Raw genomic sequence first — 11,479 nt, forward strand, 5'->3', positions numbered from 1 at the left:
CCCCAAATTTCAGCCCCTATCCCCACAGCTGCTCCACGCCCCAGGCCCTTAGCCCTCATCGCCCACCGGACTCGGGCAGCCAAAGGAGCCGGTTCTGCTAAAAAATTCGTCAGTGTTTGTTAAAGAGCAGTGACGGGGGTGGGTCTGGCCCGGCCTGGGGGTCCGACCCTCCTAGACCCTGGAGCAGCACTGCCAGCCACGGCCACACAAAGGGCCAGATGCAGGGTGGGGTGTGGGTGGCTGGGTAGGTGACCAAGCCCATCATGCTCTGGGATCAGCCCCCAAGCCCCTGCACACCCTCCCCTGCCCAGCCCCTGCTGGCCCAGGTTGGAGGCTGACCCTGAGCCACTGCTCTGGGCCTCCAGGGGTGCAGGGCAAGGGGAAGGGCCCCCAAAGCCTGGAGGTGAGACCGGATGGCTCAAAGGCAGATGGGCACCTTCCCTGAAGGAAGGTGACAACGTCTAGTGAGATTTGGTAGTGACAGCGGACAGCAGCTGTCACCGTGGAAACAGTTGTAGGTACCAGTGTTTCCAACTTTCCTCTCTGGGCAGCGGGACCGGGTCCTCCCCCGTCCTGGACCTCTGGCCCCGCTCTCCCAGGGTGCCGGCTTTGAACCGTCTTCACGCTGTCCCTGGACACCAGACTGAAACTGCCAAGACCCAACACCTAACCCCAAACACCCTACTCCCCTGCCCCCAGCCCGACTCCAGGCTGGGGTAAAACGGAGCCTCCACTCAGCACCTCTGCCCCTACCCAGAGACCCCTAGCTTCTCTCGGTTCCCCCAAATCCTTCCCAAGCCCATAACCCCCGCCAGGCGGCGTGGTATGGCCCCAGTGCCCACCCTGCCCAGGACAGGACGCTCCTCTGGTGGGCACGACATTCCTCCCAGCAGCCCAGGGGCTCCCAGCCCCAGGAAGCAGCTCCTCGGTCAGCCAGCGCAGGGCTGACTAGGCCTGTGGGGGGGGCACCCATCCCTAGTCTTTTGCTGGAGCTTTGCCAGAATTCCTGCTGGGGCAGGGGTGGGGGTGGGGTGGGGGATGGAGGTGGGGGTGGGAGCTGGGGGGGTAGTGAGGGGTTGATGGGGGTATGGGGGATGGGGGTATGGGGGTGGGAGCTGGGGGGGTAGTGAGGGGTTGATGGGGGATATGGGGAATGAGGGTATGGGGGTGGGGCGGGATAGGGCTGGGAGTTGGGGCTGAGGTGGGAGCTGGGGCGGAGGGGCATGGGCTGGGGGCAGGGTGGGGGCTGGTGCTGGGGGCACGGGCTGGAATATGGGCGGGACGGAGGGGTGGAGCCTGGGGTGGGGTGGGGGCAGGGCTGGAGGAGGGGCCGCAGGGTGGAGTTGGGGGCTGGGGCTGGGCGGATGGTGGCCGGCGGGGGCAGGGGTGGGGCGAAGGCAGGGCTGGAGGAGGGGCCGCAGGGTGGGGCGGGGCAGGGGTGGGCAGGCCTGCTTCCTTCACACTGGCCCAGCCTCCCCACGGAAGCCACCTGTTCAGGGTCACTCAGGTCCCTGGGGGGAGAACAGCATTTGTCCACCTACCCAAAGAGGCCCTGCAAGAGATGAGAAGATGGGGTTTCTGAGAGTCAGGAGCTGACCGGAGCCACCCAGCTGCTCGAGTTGGACTGTTCCAGAAACTTCATAGTGGTGGGGACGCTGTTTTGGGGAAAAACTGCTCTCAGATCCTCCCAGGTGACCTCAGCTGTCTTTAGCATAATTTGCACATGTGAAAATGAGGAGGTGGTGACAAGGCCTTCCTTTGTTGGCTTTTCAGCCATAGAACCCAAACACTGAACTGAAGTTCAAAGCAACACACTCAAGTTAGCAGCATTCTCCCAAAGGCCAGGAGGGCTCTCACTCCCGCCCCCCTGCCGGCTGTCCCAGGCCACACCAGAGAAATCCATCGCCCAGGCGTGTGTGTCCCCACGCGTGTGTGTCCCCACGCATGTGTGTCCAGCCCACACATCTTCAGGTCCAGCTGGGAGTGTTTAGGGACCGCAGCGCTCGGCCTCAGACTGGGATCTTGGGGTGGGTCCCAGCCTCCAATTGTTTGTTTCTAGCCCTCAGGCCAGTTGAGAGTGACAAGTCAACACAGTTTTTTGTTTGTTTTTTTTTTTGAGACAGAGTCTCACTCTGTTGCCCAGGCTACAGTGAGTGCTGTGGCGTCAGCCTAGCTCACAGCAACCTCAAACTGCTGGGCTCAAGCAATCCTGCTGCCTCAACCTCCCGAGTAGCTGGGAATACAGGCATGCGCCACCACGCCCGGCTAATTTTTTCTATATATATTTTTAGTTGGTCAATTAATTTCTTTATATTTTTAGTAGAGACGGGGTCTCTGGTTTCGAACTCCTGACCTTGAGCAATCCGCCTGCCCTGGCCTCCCAGAGTGCTAGGATTACAGGCAAACAACACAGTTTTAAAGATCCCAGCAGGCACCTCCTGGGGTCCCCAGCAGGGGTGGGAGTACGGATGGGGGATGGGGAGTGGCCTGGGCTTGGGGACGTCCCAGAAGGAAAGGGGGCCAGGCGCGGTGGCTGGCGCATGTAATCCTAGCTCTCTGGGAGGCCGAGGCGGGAGGATTGCTCGAGGTTAGGAGTTCAAAACCAGCCTGAGCAAGAGCAAGACCCCATCTCTACTATAAATGGAAAGAAATTAATTGGCCAACTAAAAATATATACAAAAATTAGCCGACCATGGTGGTGCATGCCTGTATTCCCAGCTACTCGGGAGGCTGAGACAGGAGAATCGCTTGAGCCCAGGAGTCTGAGGTTGCTGTGAGCTAGGCTGACGCCATGGCACTCACTCTAGCCTGGGCAACAAAGTGAGACTCTGTCTCAAAAAAAAAAAAAAGAAGGAAGGCCGGGCGCTGTGGCTCACGCCTGTAATCCTAGCTCTTGGGAGGCCGAGGCGGGCGGATTGCTCAAGGTCAGGAGTTCAAAACCAGCCTGAGCAAGAGCGAGACCCCGTCTCTACTATAAACAGAAAGAAATTAATTGGCCAACTGATATATATATATATAAAAAAATTAGCCGGGCATAGTGGCACATGCCTGTAGTCCCAGCTACTCGGGAGGCTGAGGCAGAAGGATCACTTGAGCCCAGGAGTTTGAGGTTGCTGTGAGCTAGGCTGACGCCACGGCACTCACTCTAGCCTGGGCAACAAAGTGAGACTCTGTCTCAAAAAAAAAAAGAAGGAAAGGGGACCCCTGCACTGGGAAGGGCCCCCAGGGTTTGCTCCTTTGGGCAGGCCTGGCCCTGGGAGGGTGGTGCCGATCTTCCCCAGGTGGGCCCTGGGCCACCATCCCCCACTCCAGTCCAGGGGTGAGCCCAGCTGCCACCACATGGCCCAGCCAGCCTGGTGAGCTGCCCCCTGCCTGGAGGTGGGGTGGGGGTGGCACGGGTGCACAGCTGCCCAAGTGGCCAGCCCAACCTCAGAAAACTCTGCCACCACATCTCTGCAGGGTCACTGGTGACAGGGAAACAGTCCCGGGGTGACACTCAGGTGAAGAAGCAGTTTCAAAACAACACACCTCCTATAAACCCAACGGGGCGAAACGTCCATGGGCTGGGCGCACAAAGTTTGGGTGCGGGCACCAAGTGGTATCTTTAGATGGGTTAAGTGCATTTCAAGGGGATTTTGGTTTTCCAAACTTTCCACAATAAGCAAATATTACTTTTGTAACACAAAGGAAGCCAGGCATGTGAGTTTATACAATGCTAAGAGTGGCCTCCTGCTCTGCCTGAGCTCAGGTGACAGTGACCAGGGCAGCCCCCAACCCTGGGAGATGGGGCTGGAAGGGAGGGCCCCAGAACAGGAGGACCCAGTGCCCCCCCCACCGTGGGGACGGAAGCAGCACCCACCAGCCACCTGTCACCCTTCAAATGCCCGGTGGGGCCCAGGCCCAGTGCCCCACCGGTGACATCATCTGTCCAGGTGTGGAGTGTGTCTCCGCCTGCCCAGGGCTGCAAAGGTCCCACGCCCCCAGTTCACCTCCTGACAGCCTGACCACCAGCCCAGCTCCTCCCTCCAGGCCCTGAAGCTGGTGTCAGCAGAAGGACTGGGAGTGATCCCGCCCCACCTACGGGGTGACCCAAGTCTGCAGCAGCCCAGGCCGGCGCTGGGAAATTCACCCGCCCATAAAACTCCAGCCGAGTCATCCATCTCCCCATAGCCCGGTCCCACCCCCCTTGGCTGCATTTTAACTAATAGGACACTTAGTTTAATGAGGGGAGTTTGCATAAGAGGAACCTGCTAATTAAATTTTAAACCTTGTCATTCCAAGGATTAGCCCGGGCTCTGAACAAAGCATTTGTCAGAGCGAGGGAGTGAGCCACCCTCCCGGGGAAGGGCTGGCTGGCCAGGCCCACCGATCTGCTCCCACCGGATGGTGGAAGGCCACAGATGGGTCTCGGGCTGACTTAGCCAAGAAGGAATCTTTTGGAAAGCACTGGAGTCTCATGGCCCCAGGCCCCCCAGCAGGACAGGCCTGGCTGGGGGCTGTCTCTCTGGGGAAATGGTGTCAAGGGGCCTCGCCACACTCCAGCCTGCAAGCCGGGCCTGAGGACACGACCTCACTGACCCCTGAGATTTGCAGGAAGGGGAAGCGCCTCGGGAAGGGCCGGCCCAGGCCGGGGCTGGGGAAGACTCTGGCCCTTTCCCCTCATCCCCAGGGGCCAGCTCTGCCTGGTCCTCCTGCCTGGGGCCATCCCCAGTGCTCCCCACCCGCCCATCAGCAGCCGTCATTGTTCCCCAGGCAGAGAAGGGAAATGGGGGGAGCATGTGTCATGGTGTCACCCTTGGAACATTAGAGGTCTGGACCTCTGACCTTTCTGAAGGTCAAACAAGGCCGGTGGTCAGGGCGGGCCAGCCCAGGGACAATGGCCAGGCCTCTTGCGACCTTTAGGCTGGGGACAGGACAGAGCCACTTGATAAATGACCACCAGGCCCTGGGGTTGGTGGGTCCTGGGCACTGGAGATTCACGTCCCAGCTGTGCCTGGCCCGGATCCTCCCCGGGGCTCCCCCAGGCCGAGCCCTCCCTCCGGGAGACAGAGACCTGCGGGCGGTGGAAGTGGGTTAATGCCTCCCGCACAGCAGAGCAGGCCCACGGGGCACCGTGGCCCCCACCCTGGGCCCTGGCCTTGCTCCTGGGTCTAGATCACTACTCCTCCCTCCAAAGCCCCCACCCCCGCCTGGCTCCTCCCTCCCCACCCCCCACCCCCTCCGGGCCGCTCCTTCCTTCCCCACCACGCCGCCCCCTGCTGTGCTGTAGGGCAGCCAAGGCGGGCTGGGCTCTCTCTTAAACATTGAAGTGAAGTTCTCAAAACACAAAACTGATCCCTAAAAAGTGAATGATGGGCTGGGCGCGGTGGCTCACGCCTGTAATCCTAGCACTCTGGGAGGCCGAGGCAGGCCGATTGCTTGAGGTCAGGAGTTTGAAACCAGCCTGAGTGAGACCCGGTCTCTACTAAAAATAGAAAGAAATTAATTGACCAACTAAAAATATATATACAAAAAAAAAAATTAGCCGGGCATGGTGGTGCATGCCTGTAGTCCCAGCTACTCAGGAGGCTGAGGCAGGAGGATCGCTGAGCCCAGGAGTTTGAGGTTGCTGTGAGCTGGGCTGACGCCAAGGCAGTCACTCTAGCCTGGGCAACAAAGTGAGACTCTGTCTCAAAAAAAAACATTAAAAAAAAAAAAGTGAATGATGCACAACCACCACCCGGAGTTCCAAACATTCCATCACCTCAAAAGAAACCTGGACCCCTCAGCCCTGCCCTGGCCCCAGGCAGCTGGGATCCACGTTCCGCCTCTGTGGCTTGCCCACCGTGGACGTGGCGTGCAAGCAAAATCACACAGCACTCGGCCTTTGCACCTGGCTTCGTCCTCTTAGCGCAATACTGCAAGGCTCGCCCGTGCCTGGCGTGAGTCAGGGCGTCCTTCCTCAGCACGGCCGCGCCCGCCCCCTCCGACTAGCGGCGCCCACTTGGGTACCTGTTTTAATTTTTCGGGGCGTGGGCCGGGAGTGGCATCGCGGGGTCAGACAGTAAGTAACGGACGTTTACGGTTTTAATTACGCGCCAGGCTCCCCCGCAGCGGCTGCTCCATTTCCCATTCTCCTAGCAGGCACCGGCACGCCAGTCTCTCCATGGCCCCGCCAACCCTTGTCCCGCGTATATTATTATTATTATTACTATTACTGCCATCCTTGTGGGTGCAGGGTGGGACCAGTGTGGCTGTGATTTGCACTTTCCTGGCGGCCGATGCTGCTGGCATCTCTTCATGTGCCATGACTGGTCCCCAAATGAGGATCATTAGGGGCTGGGCAACTGCCTGTCCCACGCCACCGCCGGCCAAGGGCAGAGCTGGGGCTGGGCCACGGCTGCTGCAGGGGAAGGGACCAGGACTTGTCTCCTGGGCCCTCAGGTTCCAGGCCGGCCTGGCCCCAATATGCCCCATGAGGGGCCCGGCGCGGTGGCTCACGCCTGCAATCCTAGCACTCTGGGAGGCCGAGGCAGGCGGATTGCTCGAGCTCAGGAGTTCGAAACCAGTCCGAGCAAGAGCGACACCCTGTCTCTACTATAAATACAAAGAAATTAATTGGTAAACTAATATACATAGAAAATAATTAGCTGGGCGTGGTGGCGCATGCCTGTAGTCCCAGCTACTCGGGAGGCTGAGGCAGGAGGATTGCTTGAGCCCAGGAGTTTGAGGTTGCTGTGAGCTAGGCTGATGCCACAGCACTCAAGCTAGCCCGGTCAACAAAGAGAGACTCTGTCTCAAAAAAAAAAAAATATACTCCTGGGAGGCCGAGGCGGGCGGATTGCTCAAGGTCAGGAGTTCAAAACCAGCCTGAGCAAGAGCGAGACCCCGTCTCTACTATAAATAGAAAGAAATTAATTGGCCAACTGATATATATATAAAAAATTAGCCGGGCATGGTGGCACATGCCTGTAGTCCCAGCTACTCGGGAGGCTGAGACAGAAGGATCACTCGAGCCCAGGAGTGTGAGGTTGCTGTGAGCTAGGACGCCACGGCACTCACTCTAGCCTGGGCAACAAAGCGAGACTCTGTCTCAAAAAAAAAAAAAAATATATATATATATATATATATGCCCCATGAGGACACCCTCTCCTCCTGCCATCCCTGCCGTCCCTCTGGCACAAGAGTCTGAGGCCGCCCAGGTCTGGAAACACTCAATTAAGGACAAGCACCCGGACACTCGCAGGAAGCCCTGTTTCCCTGACAGCGACTCCCCCTGCAAGTTAGGGGGCAAGTCCTGGGGTCCCTTATCCAGCTCCCGCCTCCAGCAGGTGTGGACTGACCCAGCCAGGGACAGGGGACCCTCGGCCACTTTGGCCTCTGTGACAACCAGCAAGCAGAGAGAAACCCAGACAAGGACCCTCAGCCACCACGGCTCAGCTGCCCGGGATCGCTCCGGGAGAGCATGAGTGGGACGCCGGTCTGAGTGCCAGGTAGAGGGCCGTCGCCTCTTGGAGATGGCGAGTGTGCACCGTGCGCGAGTGTGTCAGGGCGTGTGCTTCATCCTGGGCTTTGCCTCTGCAAGCCTCGAAGAAACCCCAGAAAGGCAGTTGTATTTGCTGCTCTTGGCAGACTCGGAGAGGCCGAGTGACCCGCCCGAGGCCGCACGGCCGGGCCGGCCAGTGGAGCGCACAGCTGGGATGAGAAGGATGAGGGGCGAATTGCCCAAGCCTGCGCACTGGTGCCTGGCCCCGCCAGGTCGCCAGGGACGGACTTTTGATGACGGACGTGTGGGGTCCGCCGGCAGCCCAGGGTGGCCCAGCCGGGTCTCTGGGGCTCCTGGACCCGGCCCAGCCAAGCTCTGCAGGTGTGGCCGGGTGACTGCCAGGCACTCTGGGATGGCTCACCAGGCCCGTCGGGGGAGCACGCGGAGCTCAGGATTGGAGCTCAGGGGCGACACATGCTGCACACACCCTCACACCCAGGTGTGGCTGGCTCTGGGGGCTGCAGAGCCGGAATCTCCTCCCAGGTTTGGCCTTGGACTCCTTCCACCGTGCATGCAGGTGACAGCTGCTGCTTAATCTCTCCCTGCTTCTGAATGCCGAGAGGGGGCTCCGCTGGTCGGGATGGAATATTTTTATGGTAAAAAATGAGCCGCCTTGCATCAGCTCTAGCCAGGAGTGTGGGAGCCGTCACCTGGGTTGCCCGGGCAGACGGATGGGAGTCCCGCTTATGAAGTCGCAGCTCCCCCATTAATTAGGGGGGAGGGGGCGCTCAGCACCTCCGGGCACCTCGCCCGAGGCCAAAAGCTTGTCAACATTTCCCACAAAGAATGAAAATGTAAATAACTTTCAGATTATTCAATGTCACCGAGGTATGGAAAAAGGTCGCCATGCTGGGTGTCATTTATCTCGTCGTGGATTTAAAGAGCTTTTTTCTATTAAATTTCTTAAAATTAATGTTTTATGTTGCTCAGAGTAATCTGAACAATTATGGGCTTAAAGAATTGATCATTACAGCCGGTGGGACTTAGCGACCCGGACTGATGCCTTTGAAAACGGAGGATATATCAGTTGCTCAACCCTGCGAGACCCCCCCCTTGGTCTGGACCCCCCCAGCACCCAGGGGTCCACGCCAGGGGGCCGGACCTGCGGGCAGATGGCAGGGGGAGGAGGCGTGTCCCTGGTCTGGGGGGAGGGGGTGCTGCGAGTCTTCAGGCCACCCCTGATTTGGGAGGGGCCCTTGGGCTAAAAGAAGCCCCCTTATGAGAATTTTATATTTAAGAGGAAAGAAGCCCTTTAATGTGTCGGCTAGAATTGTTTTTATTCTTGGGGACCTACGCTCGATGGCGCAATACCGCTGCGGGACTCGGAAGTCAGCGAGCCAAGCGTGCACGCGGCGCCCCTCCCGCACCCTGCCGTGCCGCCCCCCCACGAAGCTCGAGGCGACTCCGCTGCCCCCGCAGTGCCACCGGGGTCCTGGGCAATGGTCGGTCCACCGTGGTCAGACCCGCGCCGCCCCTGGGCGGGGTCCCTGCAGCGACCGCTGGGAGGAAACCTCAAAACTGGTGGCGCGCAGAGCGCGGGGCGCACGCAGGCGCCGCTCCCCGCAGCCCTATCCGGCTCGGTGCCTCCGCGGGGTGGCCCCACTCCCGCCGCCACCACCCGGCTCCCAGGCGCGGGGACCTCAGACTTCGCTCTGTCACCCCGGCCTGGCTTCGCGGGGAGACGGGGCTCCGGGAACCCCCATTCCCGCCAACGGCGCGCGGGCCGCAGCGGACGCGTTTGGTTGTCCGCGGCGAGACGTCTCCACGTGAGCGCGGTGGGCAGGACGCGGCTGGACGGGTCGCCTCCCTCCCGCATGTCCCCAGCAGGGCCTGGGCCGCCCGCCGCCTGGGGTCTCTCGTCGCGGCCCGCCCAGCCGGGAACAGACCCAGAGGAACCCGCCTGCATTTCTGCCCCCGGGCGAAGGGCGCACCGGATTAGGCCAGGCGGCGCTCGCTGAAAGGGAAACTGAGGCCAGCGAGGTCATGGGAAAGGCACTGGGGTGATGGAGACCCGACACAGCCAGGCCCCCCAGCCCGCTCCCGAGAGGGGCCTCGGGGCAGCTTCCCCCTCCCCCTGCTCTCTACCCTCCCTCTCCCCTTCTCCCTCCGCCCTTCTCCCTCCCGCTCCCCCCCCCCCCGCCGGCGGGTATCGGCTCCGGATTCCGCCGCCAGCTGGAGCGGGCTGGGCCGAGCGGCCAACGGGCGCGGACCCCGCGGGACGCACGCACTTTATTAACCTGTCAGCGCCCAAAGTCGCGGCGGCCTGGGGGGCGGGGGAGGCGGGGCCGGAGCTCGCACCCTCCCTGGGGCCGCCCGCCCCGGGGTTCCCCGCCGCCTCCCTCCTTCCATCCCTGCCCGGCGGACTGGGGCTCCGGCCAGCCGAGACACCCACGTCCAGTCCCGCCACTTCCCCGCTGAGCTGCGGTTCGACTCGACTCTGGTCGCCTCCCTGGGGGAGGCTGAGGCTGTGTCCCCTCCCGCGTCCCCTCCTAGCCGACTCCTGGGGCTGTTCGGCCCTGGGGTGGCAGCCGCAGTCCTCGCTGGGGGCAGGGATGGGGGCACCAGGCTGGAGCCCCCTGACTGCCTGGGCAGCGCCCCTCCCCCAGCTGGGGACAGGCCTTTTCCCCTCGGGCCTCAGTGTCCCTGCAGGCAGGGGCCACGTGGGCCGAGGCAGAGTCTGGAATCGAGTTTGTGGAATGAACAGTCCGAGCACCTGCCCAGGCTCAGCCCCGGGACACAGCAGTCTGTGGACACCCAGAGGCTGGTGGTGGCCAGGCAGCCTGGACATGGCCCTGTTCTCTGTGACGTCTCTCAGAGCCACTTTGCCCCAATTCCATCACTGCCGGGCCCTAGTCCCCCAAGCCTGGATGCACTGGGGACTGGCTCCCCCTCCTCCCTCCCCTCCTGGCCCCCAGCTTCTCGCCTGCAAGATGGGAGGGGGACATCACAACAGCTGAGGGACTCAGGAAAGGAGGTGCCTGACAGTCCCCCCAGAATATGGCTGGCGCTGGGGAGACTTGGGGGGCAGAAGAGGGGGAAGACTCAGGCCCAGCGGCTCAGAGCAGCTCCTCTTGGCCACGCTCTACGGGGCCTCCCTACCCAGGGTGGTAGGGGGGACTGAGGACCGGTCCATGGGCCCCAAGAGAGCTCCTTCCCCAGCCCCTCCAGCCAGCCAAGCTTCCCTCCCTCCTCCACTGAGAAAGAGGCTCCAACCCAACTCCTCCTTCCCGCCCCCACTGGGCCCGGAGAGAGACCCTCAGAGGGAGAGCCCCTCCCATCCTGCAGCAGGGAAGGCTGTGCGGGGGTGGGCTGGGGCGGGGGCTGCCCAGGGCACTCTCACCTGTCTCCCCTTCGAAGGAACTGTCTTCTCTTTAGAAGAGGAGAAGAGCGTCACTCAGAGGGGCCCAGTCACCAGCCCAGGCTCACGCAGCAAGTTAGAGATTGGAATCCAAGCCGGAGAGACCTCCGTGCCTGAGTCACCCCGCCGCCAAGGCCAGCACTCCCTGCTTTGGGGGCTGGTGCCAGCTGCAAGCTTTGAGCAGCTCGTAGTTCCTGGCCCAGCTGAGCAGCTCTCCAGGGACAGAGTGGAGGGACCCCAGCCCCTCCCCCTCCAGCACGGGTGGAGTCTATGCTCTCACACCTGTTCCCAGTGCCCAGAGCTGCGACCCAGATCCAGGGGCGAGAGGGTGCCCAAATCCACGCCAGGCGCCCAGGCGGGGGACCAGCGGCTCCTCCTTGCCGGCACTGCGTCTTCACTTTCAAAGAACTGTTCCCCCCACCCCCAGCACCGGCCTCCCCCAAGCCTCACCAACGACAGAGGCCTTTCATTGACTGTAACCGACAAATTTATTGAAGTCTTGGAAAGAGCTGACCGCCCGAGGATAAATAAAAGACTTGGGACATTCGCAGAACCAATAGGTAGTTCAGATTCAGGTTTACGGGAATGGCTTTGAC

The sequence above is a fragment of the Microcebus murinus genome, chromosome 12 (assembly GCF_040939455.1).
Source record: "Microcebus murinus isolate Inina chromosome 12, M.murinus_Inina_mat1.0, whole genome shotgun sequence".
NCBI lineage: Eukaryota > Metazoa > Chordata > Mammalia > Primates > Cheirogaleidae > Microcebus > Microcebus murinus.